Genomic DNA, 21,071 nt, shown 5'->3' on the forward strand with positions numbered 1-21,071 from the left:
AAAATAAATATTATTGATGGTAGCATAAGATGCTGATAAGCTCATACTTTAACTTTTCAGTTAAAAATTAAGAACCAGATATTTTCTTTATTACTTAGTAATAAACTGAGTAACTAATAACGAATAAACGACATATGTTTTTATTAAGAAGATGACCTAAAATTAATCTGTATTCTGTAATACAGTGGAATCAGTATTTAAAAAAAAGCAGAGTGTTCTAAACATGAGTACTTCAACCAGCTTTAAGATTGTAAAAACCTTAAAACTCGAGTCACTACTGGAAAAATTTGTGATAACATTATACAAAAACGGTGTGGAAACTATCCAGAGACGAATAGTTTCAAACTACCAAGAAGATGTGTTACGAAAATTAATAACATAGTACGCTTATAGTATACTTTGAAACCAAACTATTAACCAGATCTTTTTTGCATAAAAAAAAACCTTACTAAACAATACTTAGAGCTATTTTATATGTTATTCTATACAAATTAGGCATAACAAACTGATTGTTTATTCTATATTAAAAAGAAACACACACATAAATAATAGATAAACTATGCTTTAGAATGATTGAAAATGGAATAAAAACTTAGGTGAATTAAATCTGAGAGAAATCTATTTAAAGGAAATTTTAGCCAGAATAAGAATTAAATACTTGAACTTTAAATTATAAAACTCTTGTAAGACATATACATCGTTATATTAAAGTTTTACAAAAATCAATCAAAACGATACGAAGCTAAATTTCTGGAATTACATATTGACACTAACACTGGCTGTAAGAAGGTTGTGGCTCGAATGTTCTCACTTCTCAAAAATCTGATCAGTTTATATAGTTGTAAATTGATCTAGAAACATTTCTTCAGACGTTTTTGATTGGATCTCATTCTCTTATTTTTCTCTTAAGTGTAATTATACTTTATCTGCATCAATATTTGAACGCGTCTCGTTCTGATTGGCTTGTTTGTGACACTCGACATTCAACATTAACATTTCAAAATTTAAGATTTAACAATTAAACATAGAAATTGAATATGAAAGATTCCATTTCGTTACACTTTTTTCTAAGTTTCTTAGACTAAGTATAAACCAACGCAAAAATTTTAATAAACAAACTCGAAGCGGAATAACATAAAAAGAACTATAAAAATTTACAAATTTTAGATTAATAAAAACAAATAAAAATGAAGTTGCACAATGAAGATTAATAAAAACAAATCAAAATGAAGTTGCACACATTAGAACCCTCTGTGCTAGATTTAGGCAACGTACTGCCCGCCAAGAAAAATCTCTGGTCCGTAACACATGTTTAGTTTAAAAACAGCTTCTGCAAAACAAACAAAGTTGAGCTGTTTTACAACAAGTTTTTTAAATTTGCTCTTTGTTTGATTTTCACTAAACAATAGTGGTTATCAACAAACTAGATAAGTACTACCATGTATATAAAGAGTTCTTTTTCATAAAATAGTTTTTTGAAATGTATGATCCCTGAATGTTTTTTTTTTTTCGTTTAAGGCCTAATAAAGACTTTTCCTATTAAATATGGACTTCCGGCGAAAAAATTTGCTCAGCCCTATTTTAAACTATTCTTTAGTAAAAGTAAATACTTTCCAAAATGATTTATAATCTGTTAGAGTTAGACTGTTGTTATAAATTATTAAAAAAAAAATATAAGTATCGAACTTAAAATACGGTTACAAATTGAATAAATGATGAAAATAGCAGTATAGTTGAAAATAAATTGTGCATTTAAAAATTAAAATGTTAAACTTCATATTAAACCAAAAATAACTTATCAACTGTTAGCAGTGTACATTGAGGTGTACAAAGGCATCGGACAGAGGTTTTTTCCTTGGTAGATGTCCCAGTACTCGGTGTAATCTTCGCAATCGTCCCACCTGTGGCCGTCGGTGAACTCCCCTATATACTTGCCGCTGACGCTTTGGGCGTCAAGACCGACGTGGTATTGCGGACCTAGCCAGACGTACTGGCATCCCGGCCTCCTTCTGCCGTTGCCTCTCAACCACTTTTCAATAGCAATCAAGTCCAAATTTTTTCGCAGGGGAGCCAGTATCTGGCCCAGGCTCTTGCATTTCTTTTTCGCTTCGCAACGCGTCGAGAATTCGGCGTGAAAAGTGAACGTTCCGGTGTCCGTAGTCACAGAGTTGCCGCAGCTCATTTTAACTCGTAAAATTTAGTTAGACCTGTAAATTGTTCAAGAAATAACCATTTTAAACAAGTTGAAGATATAGTTTAAACTATTTTAGTCTAAGTTTTAATTGGTTTACTTTGCCAGGTAAACTAAAGCATGTTATTATCAAAGTAAAATGCATTTAATTCTTATAATAATAAAAATTACTGAAGCTCACAATAATGCGTAAACGAAAAAACTGCTTCAACCATTTGACTATCTTTTTCTTAACTTTAAAGCGAAAGTTCTCGAAACTAACAAAAAATTCTAAGATGTATAAAAAAACTACTTTAAATATATAAAAAAAAATTGTATTGTTTAGACGAACTCCGGCTTTAAATACTTTATATCAAACTGCCTAATAAAATTAGATTCAAATAAATAAGAAAAAGTTAAAAAAGGCAATTACTGTAAATCTCAGTTTTCAGAATTATACTTGAAATACACTACAAAGTCATAGTTTTACTGAAAAGCACAAAAAGTTCGTTTTTAAATTAAAGTAGTTTATTATTATGTATAAAGCATTGAATTGATATCGAGTAGTTATATAGTCAACTAAGAATAACAACAGCTTAAATTTCTCAAATTTATTTAAAGTATACTGCTTTTAGTCTACAAGTAGTATTTTTTTGTTTTTACACTTATAAAAAATAATTCTTACATGTAAACCATAATAAATAATAATTTAATGTTTCCCACAGATGCCATTCAGAATTGCTCGACTTCAAATAAAATGTTTATTGTTTAACATTTTAATAACGACCATCTAATGCTTTTCATTTACAAAACTACAATATTTTTCTAAACAAAAAAAGTAGACTTTATACTAATCGCATTGTTATACGTGTACACTTATTAGCATTGTTTTGAACAACTACTATTTTGTCCCTTTTACAAAACGTATATATTTTTAATACACGTAATAAATGTCTAGTTTTTTTAAATCCATTTTAGTTTAGTTTGAAAAAAAAATTGGACTAGTAAATAAATTTATCAGTAGAATGTCTAATGCGTTTAATAAATAAAACCTTTAAGTATAAAAGTTTTATAAAGTCTCTAAAACTGTTTTGTTTTAATTTTTTTTTTTACCATTGTTACAATTGTGGGCATGTTATAAAAAGTTTAAGCTTTGACAAGTCTTATCATTAGTTTTTGCTGTTGTTAGAATTTTTTCGTTTTAAAAAGTTGATCGAAATTTAAAATCACTTTAACTAAAGTTTTAAAAAAATAAAACAAAAGAAAAAAATAACTTATGAACATTTACCTATAGATTTATGTTATTATAAACTTAAAAGACCTTTTTAATAAATATTTAACTAAAACTAGGGTTGAAACTTAAACTTAAACTATATATATTTTTGAAACTTTTTGTAAGAGTACATATAACTCTTTTTTAAGTTTAAAAAGTAAATTAATTTTTAAGATTTTTTATTGAAAATAAAAATTTTTGAAAAAAAACTTTGATTTTATTTTATTATTTTATTTATAATAATTTTTATTATTTTTATTGAAGTTTATTGTCAAACGAAGGACCTAGGCATTAAAACCTAAGCCACTTAAACTGAAAGACACTAAGATAAAAGAAAAAACTAATTACAGTGTTTAAATAACCGTAAACATAAAACTTACACAAGGTACAAACTGAATAAACTAAAACTTTCACAACCAAAATATTCAACGATTCCAAAGTCACCAATCTCCAATTATACACTCCAAACAAATCTTTGAAACAAGCATCTCTTGTCAAAATTCTTCAGAACCTGGCTCGAAACTCTAGGAACCATCTTGAAGACCACTTTTCATCAAACAAGAACTTTCAAAACGGCATTTATTTTCAACTTTAGACAAAAATCTTCATCTTGCAGAACATTGATCTCAACAACTATTCGCCATTCATCATGTTTTCAAAGTTTCATCAGAACAATTTGAATGATTTTTTTTTCAAATCCAAAGTCTAAATTTGTAGAACGATAGTGTTACATTTACTGTTGATAAAAAATTATATAAAACTTTATGAGCATATTAGACAGTTTTATTTTTTTAAGTATACATAATGCTTGATAAGAATATCAGTATCAAAAAATTGGTCGTATAATATTTTAAAACAACAACCTAGAAAATTTATCGAATATTTATATACGTCAAGATGAAAAATTTTTTTTTTTTTATCTTATACAAACTTTTTTTTAGTTCACACTTAAATGAAAATAATCTTAGCAAGAAAGTATCGTATAAAGAGAACACCTTAAGATTAAAATATGTTAATTCTGCTACATTTCATCAAAATGTAACTTTGGTTTTTTATACATTTGTATTCGCACTAAGATTAGCTTATCAAATTTAAATGAGTTTTATAATTGATAGTCTGTTTAATTTATTGAAAGTTTGAACATTAAAAAAAAAGAAGTAAGCTTTAGAATCTAGGATTTCATGCATTACTAAATAATAAATATTTTGGTATACTTTACGTTTAATCATCATTTAAAAATATATTTTTTTAATTTAATATCTATAATCTGTAATTTTGAAGTTTTATCTAATTGACATAGTTAATATATTAGTATATAAAATAATTATTATGACATGAAATATATGTCACTTTTTACGTGCATTAATTTTTTTAGAAATGAGTTCTTAAATATTTTAACACTTGTATTGGCATTCAGCGTCGTAGAAGTACAATCAAATGGTTTGTAATTTAGTCTCTGTAAAATTTAAAAAATATTGAAATCAAAGTACATTTTTGTTTAGATAATTGTAGTTTTATTTAAAATTTAGTTCTTGCTACATCTTTTAAAATTCACAGGTCTCTCAAGTAACTGTTCTTCGCAATTGGCTAAAATAAATTATTACGTACAATAAGAAAACTGTGAACCGTTTCCGCTGAACTTGACGTCTCAAACTTTGGTTGTAAATGTTTTAAACTCCTGCAATTTTGAAATCATTGGATATATAAATTTTTATACGATAGTAAATAAAAACCTCACCAATAACTGTATAGTTGTCGGAAATAATAAAACAGTTTCGATAAAAACAGATTGTCGTTACTTCAAAAAATATTTGTGCAAACAAGAATCTATAACAAGCAGGAAACCTACCGAAAATTTGACAACAAGTGTTGGGACAAATAAATTAATAAACAAAAAATTTAAATTGACCAAAGCAATGATTATTGCCGGAGCTTATGTTTTGTTGATTGGAGTTGTTGGGACTCCGTTCTTCTTAATATGGTTGGATAATAAAAAAGTGAGTATTTCCATCTAAAATTACTTTTATTTATATTAAGTTGTAAACACGACTTTAAAACACCAGACTATTTTTCGTAACATCGATAATCAATGCTTAACATGGGAACGGGTCACTTTTGCACGAGCGTCACTTTTGCACGCAGGGTGACTTTCGCACAAAGGGACACTTTTGCATGAGCGTCACTTTAGCACGAGGGGACACATTTGCACAGCGTCACTTTTGCACGTCGTCTTTTTTGCACGTCGTCACTTTTGCACGGCGTCATTTTTGTACGAGGCGACACTTTTGCACGGTCATCACTTTTACACGCAGGGTCATTTTTACACGCAGGGTCACTTTTACACGGCGACATTTTTACACGTCAAAACTTTTGCACGACGTTACATTTGCATGGCGACATTTTTGTAAAGCGTTTATTTCGCACGGCTTTATATTTTCACGGATATGGTTATGAACTGCAAAATATTTTAAACAATCAGTCAATTTTGAACGGAACTTCACTTTTGCACGCTTCTAATTTTTGTTTTCTCAAATAAAAATTTAAATATACTATAATTTTTTTTTCAACTTAAATAATATTCGCTTTTAAACTCAATTTGTTTTGAATGAAGAAAATGTGGTAGTTTATCAATGAAATTTTAATGTAAAGTTTTTATAAATTTATTCTTAAAAAAATTCATTTTACTAACTAAGTTTCGGTCAAAGACCTCATCAGTGCTTAAATAAAGTTCTTAAATAAAAGTTTTTATTTGAAGTTTTACGTAGAAAAATATAATAACGTACCACAATTCATTAATTCATACTTATAATCTTATTTTAATTAAACTAGATGAATACAAATTTCCTAAGTTTAAATAAAAACATTTTTCAATACTTTAAATAAAATTAAAAATAATTTTAAATCTTGTTAATTTTTAAATAGAAAGATAAACTTAATTTAGTAAGGCATTAAAACACGAATATTGAGTACTATTTTTTAGTTATACTCTGTTGATATTAAAATTAGCATTATATAGTTGTTAAACAAGTATTTTAAACTTCTTCTAATTTTAAACAATTGATAAATTAAAAAAAAAAAGTTAGTTTACGAAGTGTAAAGGTATTTCAGATTTTACATGATGTTTATTTTTATTTTTTTTATTTAGCGTGAGAATAAAAAGAGCAATAAAATAGCGCACTTTTCATGATTTAAACTTGGATTATTTCACTATAATGTTGTATGATCATCATAAGCCAAGAGAGAGTAACATTTATAAGTTTGAATTTATGTTCATTAAAAAATATACCATATTAGTCTTCAACCGATGCAATATTTCAATAATGAGTCTTGACAGAATTCTTTTTTTTATCTGTCAGTTGAAATATGAAACAAACTACCAAATGGTTTAGTTTATAGAAATTTTAAAGAATTTCGATTAAAGTTAAAAAAGTCTTATCTGAATTATATTTGTGTTAGTAAAAAAATAAGTAATTTTTGTCAACGTTGGTTTAATTTTAAGATTTAGCTTAGTTTATAGTTCAATTTTATTAGCAGCACCTTTACTTTATTGATAATAAGTCATTTTTCAATGTATTTAATGATTATTCATCTGGCCAGTCTATTGTTAATTTACTTGGAGCGTTAGGTTTTTACTTTTGTTGTTAGTCAATGCATTAAAATGTTTGATGGTGATCGTTCTACATCAAAGCGTAAATAAGTATAAGTTTGTTGTTAAAATTTTGCTTTTTATGTCAACCTATAAATTTTATATCAAATTATGTTTTTATCTTTGTTTTAATAAATAAACTATTTGAGTTAATTTAAATTTTTCTTTATGTGTCTTTCAGTTTAAGTGGTCTAGGTTTTGATGTCTAGGTCTATCATATGGACAATAAACTTGTAATCGTGTAGTAAAATATTTAAAAAGGAATAGTTGTTGATCAATATATTTTAGTTCAAAATAAATTAGAACAATTTACTTACATTTAAAGTATTTTTTAATCCTAGTTTCTAAAAAATTTTTTGTCCCGGGTATGAATCTTTTATAAATAGTTTTATTTTATCTTTTCGTTAGTTAATTTCGAACATTGCTTTACTGTTTAAGATTTTAAATCTTTTATATTTCGCCTTTAATAGAAGTATGTTATAAAATTTAATTTTCAGTTTCTTTTTATGCTACAGATTTGGTATTAACTAAATAATTTTTTACCAAAATGCAATATTAATGTTCCATGCGAAAAAACATCGTGCGAAAATGTCGCTGTGCAAAAATTTCATCGTAAAAATGTGACGTTGTGCAAAAGTGTCTTTGTGCAACAATGCTGCCGTGAAAATTGTCATCGTTAAAAATGTCGCCGTGCAAAAGTGTCTCCTCGTGCAAAAATGACCCTCCGTGCAAAAGTGTCCCCTCGTGCTAAAGTGACGCTCGTGCAAAAGTCTTCCCTCGTGCAAAAGTGTCCCTTCGTGAAAAAGTGACCCTGAATGCAAAAGTGACGCTCGTGCAAAAGTGACACCCACCCGCTTAACATAGTTGTTTAAATAGCATGATATAGTAAATTTACATAAGTAGAAGAGAACAGCATGTAATAAAATAGTTGAAAATAATTTTCTATGAAAGGCAAAACCTAAAAGAGAACAACCATTGTAACAAAATATGCATTTTGTTGTTTTTTAAATGACCGCCAGGGGGCGTTAGACGATTGTTTATCAAACCAATACACAATAAAATTTTAACAATGTTTGTTATTGCGCTCAGTTAAGCCATAAGACCGTGCGAGAGGCACACTAGTTGATTATAAGAACTTTTTTTTATTTTCATTTTATAAGATGTTGATGTTTATTTGCATTATTGTATTATATTAGGCTTAGATAAGCCATAAGATCGTGCAAGAAGCACATAATAATAAAAGACTATGAGTTACTAGTAATACCTATTTTTGTATTTTAAGATTGTGACATTCAGAAATTTTAAGAACATTATTAAGATCATTTAAATTTGTAGAATTTTGTGTTTATATGTTGTGTTTATTTTCGCAGTTTTATTCTACAGATAAATTGGCTGCTTTATCACTTCTACTTTCATCTACATAAAAACCACATATTCAATAAACTCACTTCACTAAAGAAATTATTTATATTAAGTTTATTACATACTTATTCATTACTAAGTTAAACCTAATGAGTAAGGTAAATTCAGTAAAAGCCTTAAGAGCTAAACGTTCCTACCACAGGCCCTTGAGGACTACACCATTAGTTTATCAATATCTCCTTAATAACCAAGTTTATGCAGAAAGTAACATGAATAGAACATTCAAGTTTTTTGTTCGAGTTAGAAATACTTTATACTTTAATAGTTCTAGAACACTAACAGTAATATCAGTTCTAGAATCAATTACCTTTAAAACTCGTTGTTATAAATTTAAACAATGAAAGTTTTATAACTTTAAATTATACAAATAATGTTGTTTTTTATTGCTTTTTGTTCTTGTTACATTTTTATTGTTTTATACGTAAGTATAGTGTTTGATTCTTTCAATTTTTGATGTGCACTTAAATGTATACCGTTATATAATTAGTACAGTTTTACTTTAATTTAATTATTTAATTTTAATTTAATTTAAAATTAAAGGAACTTTAATTTAAAATTTTTACTTGTAATGTGTTTTACTTTCGTCTTTAACTCAAACTTACCATTAAAACAACCTTTTAGAAACATCAGCTTTCTTACATAGTTTAGTTATTAAAAATTTTAAGTGATAAAATAAGCAAAAATATCATTAAGAAATCTTTCAAGTTTTTTAATCACTAATTTTTGCTAAAGTTCCTCACTAAAAATTAGTAATTTTTAAGATTTTTAGATAAAAAAAGTTATAGATTTCTTAAAGTCAGATAAACTTCCAAAAGCTTAAAATTTCTTCGACTTTATCTCTAAAATATAAAGTAAAATTTTTTTTATTATATTTGAGATAGTCATATCAGTGATTTAGAAATGTTACATAAAATAAAATTCAGCATTACTTAAAGGACAACTAATTTTCTTAAGTTACAACAATCAACTCTTAAACCTTAAAGAATTTAATTTTCCAACTACTACCGTAAAAATTATTGTTATCACAAAAATACCATTTTAGCAACTACTGTATATTTAACCTTTTAGTAGATAAGTTCTATAACAATTATCAGACGCTGAAGTTATTTATTTCAGTATATATTTTCCCTGTTGTTATGTATCTTTTTTTTAATATAATTTTCCAAAATTTTTATTAAATTTTTTTCTTTTAACAGAATAAGTCAAAAACCATTGAGGAAAAAGTAGAAATGGATATAGCTGGCAAACTACCAGATATAATTGATCAAAACAAAACTCAGGTTTCAGCAGTTTAGCAAATTACTCGAGCTGATTTTACACATATGAACAGTTTTCTTTCTCTTAATATTAATATATCTTTACACTAATAAAGTTATTTTCAAAAACATACTAAATAAAAAGTATAAGCCTGAGCTAGGGTCTTTTTATAATTAAATTTGTCTTCTTGTTACTTTTCGATAAAAGTTTTTTTTTTTATATCTAGATTTGTGATGTGCCTAAAATTTACTCCTTAGACTAGGGGTGGGCATCCTACGACCCGCGGGCCGGATCTATACTTACCACCAGAAATCTCTGGCCCGCGACGTATTTTTTAGCTTGAAAACGTGCTTTTAAAATCAAAATGTTTTTTAACAATTTTTTAAACACGAGCTCTGAGTTATTTTTAGGTATACAATGATGTTTATTGTAATTTTATTTTTATAAAAAAGTAGGAAATCATACATTCTGAGTAAAAACTATTTTGTAAGATGATAGTAATTTTTTAAATTAAGATAAAAAAACATGTTTATTTTGGTGTAAAGAACTGGAAAAAATAAACATTTTAGCTTTTAGTTTATATCAAAACTTTTACGAAACTTTTATCTATATCATCGGACTATCTTTACAATAGTTCATTTGAGTATAATTGTATTTGTGTTTTTTACAAACATTTTTATATAGTACTGATATGTAGAGATAAACTATTTTATAATCTAAATGTAAACTTAATTTATTTTTTGATATTTATCTATTTTATTTTAACTTGTGCTTCTTAGTTAAAGACTTTTAAATATATTTAGCTTGTCATAAACATATATACAAACTATTTTTTTTGTTGTGATTGAAAACATATTTTAAAAGTAATTAAAGATTTCAACTTCTTGTAGAATTAACTTTATAACTGTAAACTATACACAATTTTTGTTTGATGTTTACAAAGATGTATATGATACAGTTTTAGATTTCGTATTCTTTTCTGTAGTAAACAAAATACTTCGAACAAATCTAAAAATAAATTTCACTTAAGAGAAAATGAGTTTTTCAAATCTCTTTAAAAGTTTTTTTATAAAACTAAGTAAATAATAATACTTAAACAGCAAGTATTTAATATAAACAATTTTTTCTTACAATTAAATTTGAAACCAAAAAATCAGAATAGCAAATTCAATATTTTTTTAAAAACTTTATAGACCTTAAAGAAAATTTTCGATTTTTATGTTTAGTCTTAAACAAACTACAAGTATTGTTTTGTTACTATACTAAAACATGCTTTTAATAAATCTAATATTTAAAACAAAATTTGACGTGATTTTAACACTATCTTTAATTAGCTAGTACTGGATCTTAAAACACTGTATTAACTGATTGTAAAGTAGTAATACATTAAAAAATTAGAGTTGAGTAGTTAATGAAATAAATAAAAAGTGTATTGTAATTTTAATTTCAAACAGGACGTGTTTTAAAATATTGTACTAATGTACAGTTTTTGAAAGTTAACATAATGTTGTTTGACTACTTGCTTAATAAACTCATGTGATATTTTCATGTCCTGTATTAGCTTTTTTAAGTGTTAACATATAGTTAATAATCTAAGCCTCATTTCGGTTTATAAATCTATTTTATAAATGTTTCATATGATTTTAGGATGCAAAGCAGCAAAAAGAAACTTTTTAAACGCTTTTTAATCATTTCTTAGTTATAAATTAAGCTATTATGATAGGTTATTGACATTTTTTCTTCTTTACAATTCTCAGTTTTGGATATTATAGTAACATATCAATTCAATATAAATTTAGTTTTACACAATAAAACTTATTCTTATATATTTATATGTTCATACCACAGTGTAGCAATAAGTATAGATAACTTCAGAAAACAATTTCAAAAATTTATTTATAGCAGCTTATATGAAGAATAAATAACTGACTTTGTTTTGATTAAAACTTGTAACAATAGATTTCGTTTGATTTATTTGAAACTAGTCCGTTTTTGTGATAGTATAGACCAGGGGTCGGCAGGCAGTTGGTGGTCGCGGGCAAAATTTCAAGTTTACAAAGTCTTCGCGGGCCGCAGTTTTAGTTTTAGTGACATTTGAATAATCTTTTGGTTTTAGTTTTAGTCACACTAGAGAAAAGTTTTACTTTTATTCACCTTATCATTTTAAATAACTTTTAGCTATACATAGAATGAATATTTAAATTAAGTTTGATAAAATTAGAATAAAGTTTACATTGACTAATATACTTAAGTGTTAATAAACTATGTACTTTCATAAGCATTTACTAAGTTAAATTTAATACTTTTGTAATTTTACATACAATTTAACTCTCTATAAAAACAAAACTTGAAAAAAAATTTATTAGTTACTTTTATATATATTAGTTATATTATCAACCCTTTTTTCATATTTCTAAAAATATTAACTTCAAAAAAAAGTTTTTGCGTGTTAAATAGTTTACATTCATTTTAAAATTTAGTAATTAGTTAATTTAATAAAATTAATACCTGTTTGTATTATAGAAAGCTAGAACAAATTCTTTAACATAATTAATTCTTGAATACTTAAATAAAATATCTTTTTAGTAACTAGTCTTTTACATGGTTGTCACATATAAGGAAAAATGTCTGAGTTGTATCAAACCAGCCTAAGTTCATTAAAAGTTTAAAAAGCTAGTAAATCGTTGTAAATCAAGCTCAAGTACCTAGTAAAAATATCATCATCATTAAAAAGTACATAAAGTGTAAAAAAACAAGAAAAAACTACAATTAGTAAACTACACTATAGTCATAAAAACTATTCTTGGAATTCTAAAATTTATTTAAAGTGTTTAAAATAAAAGTTTTACACACATCTGAGTTTTAAAGCTTTTAAAATAGCCTGTTTGTGTAGCAACCCAGTTAAAACAAAGTTCACAACATAAAGAAATAACGAAACTTATTAACAGTAAACAAATTACATGCCAAAAAAATATAAGTCAGCTGGAATGGACAAATAACTTTCTTTAACATTTTTAACAAAAGTATAAAACTTAATTGAGTCATTAGCGAAGATAAAAACCTCTTTTTTATTAATCATTACAGCAATTCTTTATCTGCAATAAGAATTTAAAAATATTAGTTGTAAAATAAAAGACGAGCAACAAAAAAAACGTTAGTTAGGAGTTATTGCGAGAAACGATAAAAAAACAAATCACCAAAATCAGTTCCAACAAAGCACATGATTATCTTCAGTAACTACAGAATTATCAGAAGAGTTGTTAAGGCAAGTTATAAAGTAGCAAAATTTATTATTAATGATGAGATACCGTTTATAATTGAAAACTTTTTTAAAGAATTTTTGTTGGAAATAATGAAAAACTTTTGTTTATTTCTTCAATGACAACAAAAAGTTCTATTTAGGAAATGCATTAAGGTTATAAAGTCGCATAAATCAAGTTATGACTCTAACCAATATGTTAAGATGAGAGCACTGATAGAAAAACTATTGCTTATCTGAGAATTTTCATTAGAGATGTTTTTTTAACTTTGACACTTTAGTATAATTTCTTGGTTTAGTTCAAACACAAAGCACAACAATCGGTGAAATTTTACAAATAAAGGTGCAATGCACTAAAAGTTTTTAGAAGTACAATTCCTTCTTTTATTTTTAGTATAAAGTTTAATTAAAGTTTAAAAAGTGTCTTATAAAGTACACCAATATTAAAAAACACTGTTAAGCTACTTAAGATATTTTTAATAAAGAAATGTTTATTTGCTAAATTTTTTGTGTCAAATCGAAATTTCACTACTTTACATGTAAAAATTTTTTGAAACTCCAGGCTTTTTCAAAAATTCTCAAATTCAAGTTTTTTTCCAAAATTTTTAAGCATAAATTTTCAAGTTCAAAGCTTGAACTTGATATATTATAACATATATTAAAACTGAAACTAACACTTTGGGTTGAGCAAAACTTACATCATAAGTTTAATTTGCCACTCTTTTAAGCAAAAAAGCCAGCCTGAATTAACAAAAACATACCTGATATTTTTGTATACAAAAAACAATTCTAGCCAAAAACTTATAAAATGACTTGGTTGGCCTGAGATTTGAAGTCTTCAAATAGTGATAGTCTGAGTGTGTGTCAATGTTTATAAACTATCCCTAAGTCTAGTTTATATTAAATAGGTAGCTCCAAAAAACAGCAAATGTGTGTATTGATATGCAAAGCATAAAAGTTAACTTAGTTTGACAAAATCAATGTTTGAAAAATGAAAATGTATACCTAACAAAAACTATATTAGTTTATGTCATTTATATTGTTTTAATTGTGTCTGTACAAATTTAGATATTACATGTAGAAAAAACAAACTTAGAAAATTATGCATAAACTAAACTTAAACTAACTAAAGTATTTTACAAAAAGTGGTTTAAAATATGAGCATTTTTTTACGTTGGTGTGCATATAAATTAGTTCAAGTGCAAAGGAAACTTCTAAAAAATTAAAATGTGTCAAAACAAAACTTAAATAAACCTTTTTTTCTTATTACTATGTTATTTTAAATGTTTTTAAACTAAAACATATCATTTACAAATAAAAAATATATAAAAGAAACTTAGGTATAAAAAATATTGGAAAGGATATCCAAGCTATAAAGAAATGACACTTTAGTTAATTAATATGCATTACTTTTGTACAAAATGGAAAACATTTGCATTTAGTTTATTTGATAAATAGGTATAATATAACTAACTTATTAAATTCAAGCACACTTTTTTCAGATAATTACTTGCTGTTGTAAAATAGAAGTTATTATGAAACTCAGAAAAATATCCTGTTAGAATGCTAATCTGTCTTTTTCACATTTTTAAATTAAAGTAGCAACTTCTTCTAATTATTTTAAAATGTTATACAGAGACTTAAAACCTAACTAAACAAATTAAATCGAATTACCAAAAAAATTTTACTTGAAATACATTTTTGCTCAGCGGGCCACTTTTACATGCTCGCGGGCCACAAAATTTTCTTTCGCGGGCCGCATTCCATTCAAAAAAATAACGTGCTCGCGGGCCGCAGATTTACTCTTCGCGGGCCGCAATTGGCCCGCGGGCCGCAGTTTGCCGACCCCTGGTATAGACACTTAAAATAAGTACAAGTTTGTTAAGAAACAAGAAATAGTTTATCTTAACTGTTTCAAAGGTATCGCTCGGTCATCAAGCTAATGATTATTAATACAGTTAGTAAAATTTATAAAAATTATAAGTTTAGCTAGATATACTGATTGTTGGCATAAAATTTCCGTTAGTTTATAACTGATAGTTGGTTTTTATAGTTCAGCTAGTCCTTACAGTTTGGATTTTATTTTTATTTTTTAATACTTGGACCATTAAAATATTTATGTGATTTACGAATAGTCTGACTAAGTAAACTGAACTGAAAAATTTTAAGATTTTAGTTTTTTTTATTTTTACAACATTTTTTTGTTTTCGAAATATAAAACTTAGATATACTTCTACCATTTTATCATTTAAGCATAACCTTTTTATGTATCTTTGTAAAGTTAAATTCAGTATTTTTCTATATGTTAGGGATATTTCTTTGTAAGTTTAAAAAATATATTTTTCGATAAAAAAATTGTGATGGTATCAAGTAAATTGAGTTAAGTTTTTCTTAATAAAAAAGTTCATTTTTAACTTACAGCTTTAGTTAGTTCAAATTGTAGGTAAAAACCAAAGTTTGTGTTTGTGTACTTACTAAAAAACATTTTTCTAGAGTAAACAGCTAAACTTGTTTTATTAACAAATCAATTGCTGTTAGTTTAAAACATTAACATGAAAAACTAAACTTTAAAATTCATCAAGCTAAAAATACTTTATTTTGCATATGTTTAGTACTAATCGTTTAGTCTTTGCTTACAACTGTTTAGTTTAGATTACTAGTAAATTTTTAAATTCTACACGTTAGTTACTCTTCTGAGTAAATTTCAAATTGTTACAAAATGTAACTCAAATGAGTTATATTGTTTAAACAAGTTATTAGTTTTTTTAATAGCTGTCAAATTGATTTACTACAATAATGAAGATAATTTTTCAAAGCTTATATATAGCCTTTCTCTTTTTTTTTTATATGTGTCTTTTTTATGTTTTAGGTAAAATACTTTGAATCTGTTCATTTAGAACAAATAATAAAATTTAGGCATGTTTTTCAAAAGTGTAATAAAAGTAATTTAGTTTGTTTTAGACTTACAATCGACATTATTGTTAAGTCTGATTTCTAACTATATAACTCCAAAAAAATTTTTTTTATACATTAGAGTTACGTAAAAACATTATTGTTTTAGTTTTAAAACTTTCTGATAATCTATTGTTTTGTATCAAAATTGATACAGCCTCAATTTTTGCTTTTTGTTTGTTTTAGTCTCATGTAAGTGTTGAAACTTATTTTTTAAGACTACTATTTTTTTAATTACATACTTGATAAAATTACCTTTGAAAGTTGTTTTTTTTTGATAAATTAATAACTGTACTTAGAAAAACGAATGTACAAATTGGTACATAACAGAAACTTAACTCGTTAACCTATTAGACTTTGGCACAAGAGTACATAGTGCCCTGATTTTTAAAGACTTTAGTAAAAACCCTATTGGCTTCTGAAATAAACTGTAAAAGATATTTTAGGGTTACCATAGTAACAAAGGTATATAGTTTAGAATAAACGTATATTTGCTTTAAGGCTTTAGTAGTTGTTGCAAATTGATCATACAAATGTGGCAACTATGCTAAGTAGTATTACTACTCTTTGAATTAGTTACCTTTATAGGTTTAGTAATATTATCATGAAATAAATTATAAATAACGGAGTTAAATGTTTATTTTAATAACTAAACAATCTATCTAGAAGAAAAACGTTTAATAATAAAAAAGAAAAAGAGACAAATGATTTCATAGTTTTAAAAACTGCAACAAAAACTTAGTAACAGAAAGTTGTTTTGTTTTCATAACCTTAAATAAGGGATTTAATGAACAAAGTTCTTAAGAAAATTTTTCTAGATTTAATTTTTTAAAACTAATTAACAAATTTTAAACGCATTACTCTTTTACGGGGATCAGTTTCCATTATTTTAATCTCAATAAATGTCTATAATAAATCAAATAAATCGTCTTAAGTATGACATAACTTATATTATAACAGATATTTTCAATACAAAATAAGAAAGTCTTAAAGTATTTAAACTGATAAAAATTTAATAACATTTCGCTACCAACAGAATGGTATTCAATTATAAGAGTTGTTTTATTAAAAATAACTAAAGAAAATGGTTTTAGTATTTTTATTTGTTTATTGATGTATATTAGCCATGAAAAACACTTAAATGACATAACTTTTTTTTTATTTTTAAGAAATACTTCTAGTTTATAAAATATAATAAGCTCTATTTCATTGAAAAATTTACAAAGTTTTAATTAACGAATTTCGTTCAGTTAAGTATGACAAAATAAACAATTACACAGTGAGGGTAAAACACATGTTTCAAAACAAAACTTCTAAAACAACACTTTACGCTTGGTTTTAATAAAAGTAATAACTTTCAATACCAATTTCATCATTTAAAGAATAACTAAGTTTGCAATGGGTTATTTGCATTTTCTTTTCGTGACGACTTTTCAACTCGTTTAAATCGGTTAACAGCATTTTCCTAATTTCGTTCACATCTAAATACCTAGTTTTTCATATTCAAAAATTTAACTAAAAAATCATAGTAAACATTTAATAGTTTATAAGTCTTTATTTTTCTCTATTGAGGGCTAATAATTGGTTAAATTACAGAAAAATTTTGTAAAAGAAGACAGAAAAGTATTTTTTTAACTTTTTACAGTAAAATCTTGTAAACATATTGTTAAAGTAAAAAAAGGCTTTTCAAGTATTTGAAAAAGTCAATTTTTTTAATTATAAAAGTACTATTTTTTATATATTTTTTTAATCCTTTTTAGTATTAATAGTACAGTATTGCTTCAATCTATACTCATTCTGAACTAAAATACCAACATTGTAAATGTACAGTACAGATATAGTAGTTACTCCCGCTAAAACGTCGTAATGTTCTATAAAATTAATTAAAATTCCGACTAATCGCGACATTGATACATATTTTAAGATAAGATAAGAGAGGTGTGATGTTAAAAAATAAGTGGTAGTGCTAATTTGTAAGAGTTTTCAAAAAATAATACACTTTAGTAAATTAAAGTCTAAAAGTAGAGCTACTTCCTTTCTTTATATATTCCTTTGTTTTAGATTTAAGCTACGAATATAGTTGACTTTAAAGCCAGGTCTAAAGATTTTCATTAGTCGTACTCGTGCATATTAAACTTAAAAAACTGAGTTTTGCTATATTGCTTAGCGTATATAGTTTAAGCTGAGTTTTAAAAAAAATTATGTAATCAAACTATTATATTTGAATTAAATTTTGTTTAAAATAAGAAATCAAAAAACTTTCACAGTTAAATATTTAAAAAGAAAATGGTCTTAAATTTAAAAAATAGAAACAGAGAACTTCGGCTTGATGATTGTAGTTTTAACTGTAAAAGTTAAAAACACTTATGCTTAAACTTGTTATAAATTTTCTTTGCTAATAGAAATCAGTGTTTAATCAAACTTGTTTTGGGTGCAGATGCATTAAACTTTTTTTTTAAATCAAGCCATTGATACTTATCTATACAGTAAAATCATGAACCTTTAGGCGTTGTTTTTAGGTATTTAGTTAATAAACACTAGCATTAAAAAAGTTCTTAAATTTTGCAAAACTAACTTTTTCTAATATGTGTATTTTAGCAATACAGATTGCTTAATCTCATAAATATTTAGTAAGAGTTTTTTTAAGTCGTATTAGTAACGGCGTTTAAGCAATGAAGATTTTTTTTTTGCATTTTAAACATTTGATGAAGTGTCATTTTTGCAGAGAGTTTCAGTTTCTCATTGCTTAAATCTCTAATAGTACCCTTATCGATTAACTCATTGATTTTGTACAAAAAGATCACTTCTAAATTTGTTATTGAACTTTTAAGCTAAAATAATTAATGCTTTTAGCGTATCTTCTTTTTTTACCACAAAAGCCTCTAATTAACTTAAATTAATTGCACACTCCTAAGATAAGTGACTAAATCATGCTAGCAAGTATAAAACATAACTTTGTAGAAGATGGTTTGTCTATCTTATTTAAGCAAAAGTACACGACTAATCACACTTTTTAATGCTGAGTAATTTCTATTTATCTTTTTTAATAATTTAAAATAAAACAACAATATTTTACAGTCATTTTTTATTTATTTAGATCTAATGAGCATTTTTCATTTTCCAAAAACTTCAACAACTTTTGAGAAATGGCTAAAATAAGTTAAAAAACTTATTGAAATGTATAAACTTTTAATTTTCTTCAGAACTTAGTTTTGTTGTTTAAAGCAATGAAGCTTTAATAAAAACTTTCTAAATACATTGCTCTTTTACGGTGTTCAGTTTCTTTTATTTTTATCTCAAAAAAGGTGAATAATAAAATCAAATAATGGTAGCCCATTAGCTCCAATTGGTTTGTAGCACTAAAAAGAACTACCAATTAAAACATAACCTCTATTCTACGCAAGATATGTAGATGATATTCGTAGTCACAGAAGACAACATAGATATAACTAACTTACATCATGAAATAAATACTCTACACCCAAACTTAGAATTCACTCTAAAATGATACGGTGACTGAAAACAATCGTTTATGAACACTAGAATCAAGCGAGAATCAAACCAACTATACACAAATGTTTACAGAAAAACAACAGACACAGACCTAATAATGCAAGTACTTGTCCAAAATCTTAAAAACTTGGTTCGATAAACTTTAATTTAAACAGCTAAATATATTCTCAAAATTTTACGCTTTTAAAGAATTTTTTTTTTTAAGAATCAATATCCACAAAATCTTATAGAGTCTAAAATTAAAAACTGTCTTGAAACTCATAAAATCAAAAGTTCATCATTTAAACAAAAATTAACATGAAAAATGAAAAGAAGTCAGAAACTGAAAATTTCCTTTATTTCAAAAAAGTAAATGGTTTTAATTGTTTATTACGATTTCAGGAACGAGTGTCTATATTTCAAGGACACAATATTGTAACTAAACAAGCGTACACTAGTTAAAAGTTTATGAATACTTCAACAACAAAAGTAAATAGTCGGAAATATTTAACGCGAATGTAGTTTTAGATACAGACCTAAGATCGGAGCACCTCCTCTGCTGAAGAGACATCGAGACAAGTTTTCCGACGGATTGCAGACCGTTGTGGAACAGACGAAAACAGCGCAATATTCTACCATCTATTTAAATGCACACACTTTCAAAACTCTGATATCGTACAAAGCTTTAAAGTTTTGAAACGATGTAAGAAAAGCTACTCTACAGCCTGGTTTCAATACTAATTGAGGAAAAAGGGCTTAAGTTAAACACGCAAATAACATTAAATGGAAAAGCAAAATTGTTGACAATTTGCTAACTAACATATCTTTATACAATGAGGTACACAAGACACACAATTTCAAAAAAACTAAATATAATTTGATTAATTTTAATCAGTAGAGTACTAAGCTAACAAGTAATAAGATTTTACAAATATATATAGAAACAAAGTAACCAAATAATCATGAAGTAATCAAGAAATTAATAAAAGACCTTGGCGAATATATTTGTGGGTTATATTGAATTAAAAGTTGTTCCTGCTTTCAAAAATAATTTATTGTACCTAAGATATGTTGATAATTGTTTAGTTTGAAGCGAGAAAGTTATAGATGATATTTTTAATATTTTGAATAATGCTCATGACTGTATAAGTTTCACAATAGAAAAAGAAAAAAACAATTAAATTGTATTTTTAGATGTATAATGTAACGAAAAGAAAATAGATTTTTAACTTCGGTGAACAGAAAGAAAACTTTTACAGGATGTTATTTGAATCTTTAAAGAAACTGTAGTTTAAAGAGAAAATTTAATCTAATCAGAACTTTGTGTCATCGTGCACACAAAATTTTTTCCCCAGAGTTGCTACTAAGTGAAATCAAACAGATCAAGTTACTATTAAACAAAAACGGTTACCCACAAGAGTTAATTAACAAAACATTTCATTTACATTTGAAAATTTTGATAGAATAAAGACAATAGGACGAGAAAAATGTGTAATTACTTTAAAAGTTCCATTCATTAATAAAAGCTCAGAAAAGAAAATTATACAATTGATAAGAAGTACTTATTATGCAGCAAACCCTAGAATTGTCTTTACCTCTA

The sequence above is a fragment of the Thalia democratica genome, chromosome 6 (genome assembly GCF_965202585.1).
Source record: "Thalia democratica chromosome 6, ktThaDemo2.hap1.1, whole genome shotgun sequence".
Taxonomy (NCBI): Eukaryota; Metazoa; Chordata; class Thaliacea; order Salpida; family Salpidae; genus Thalia; species Thalia democratica.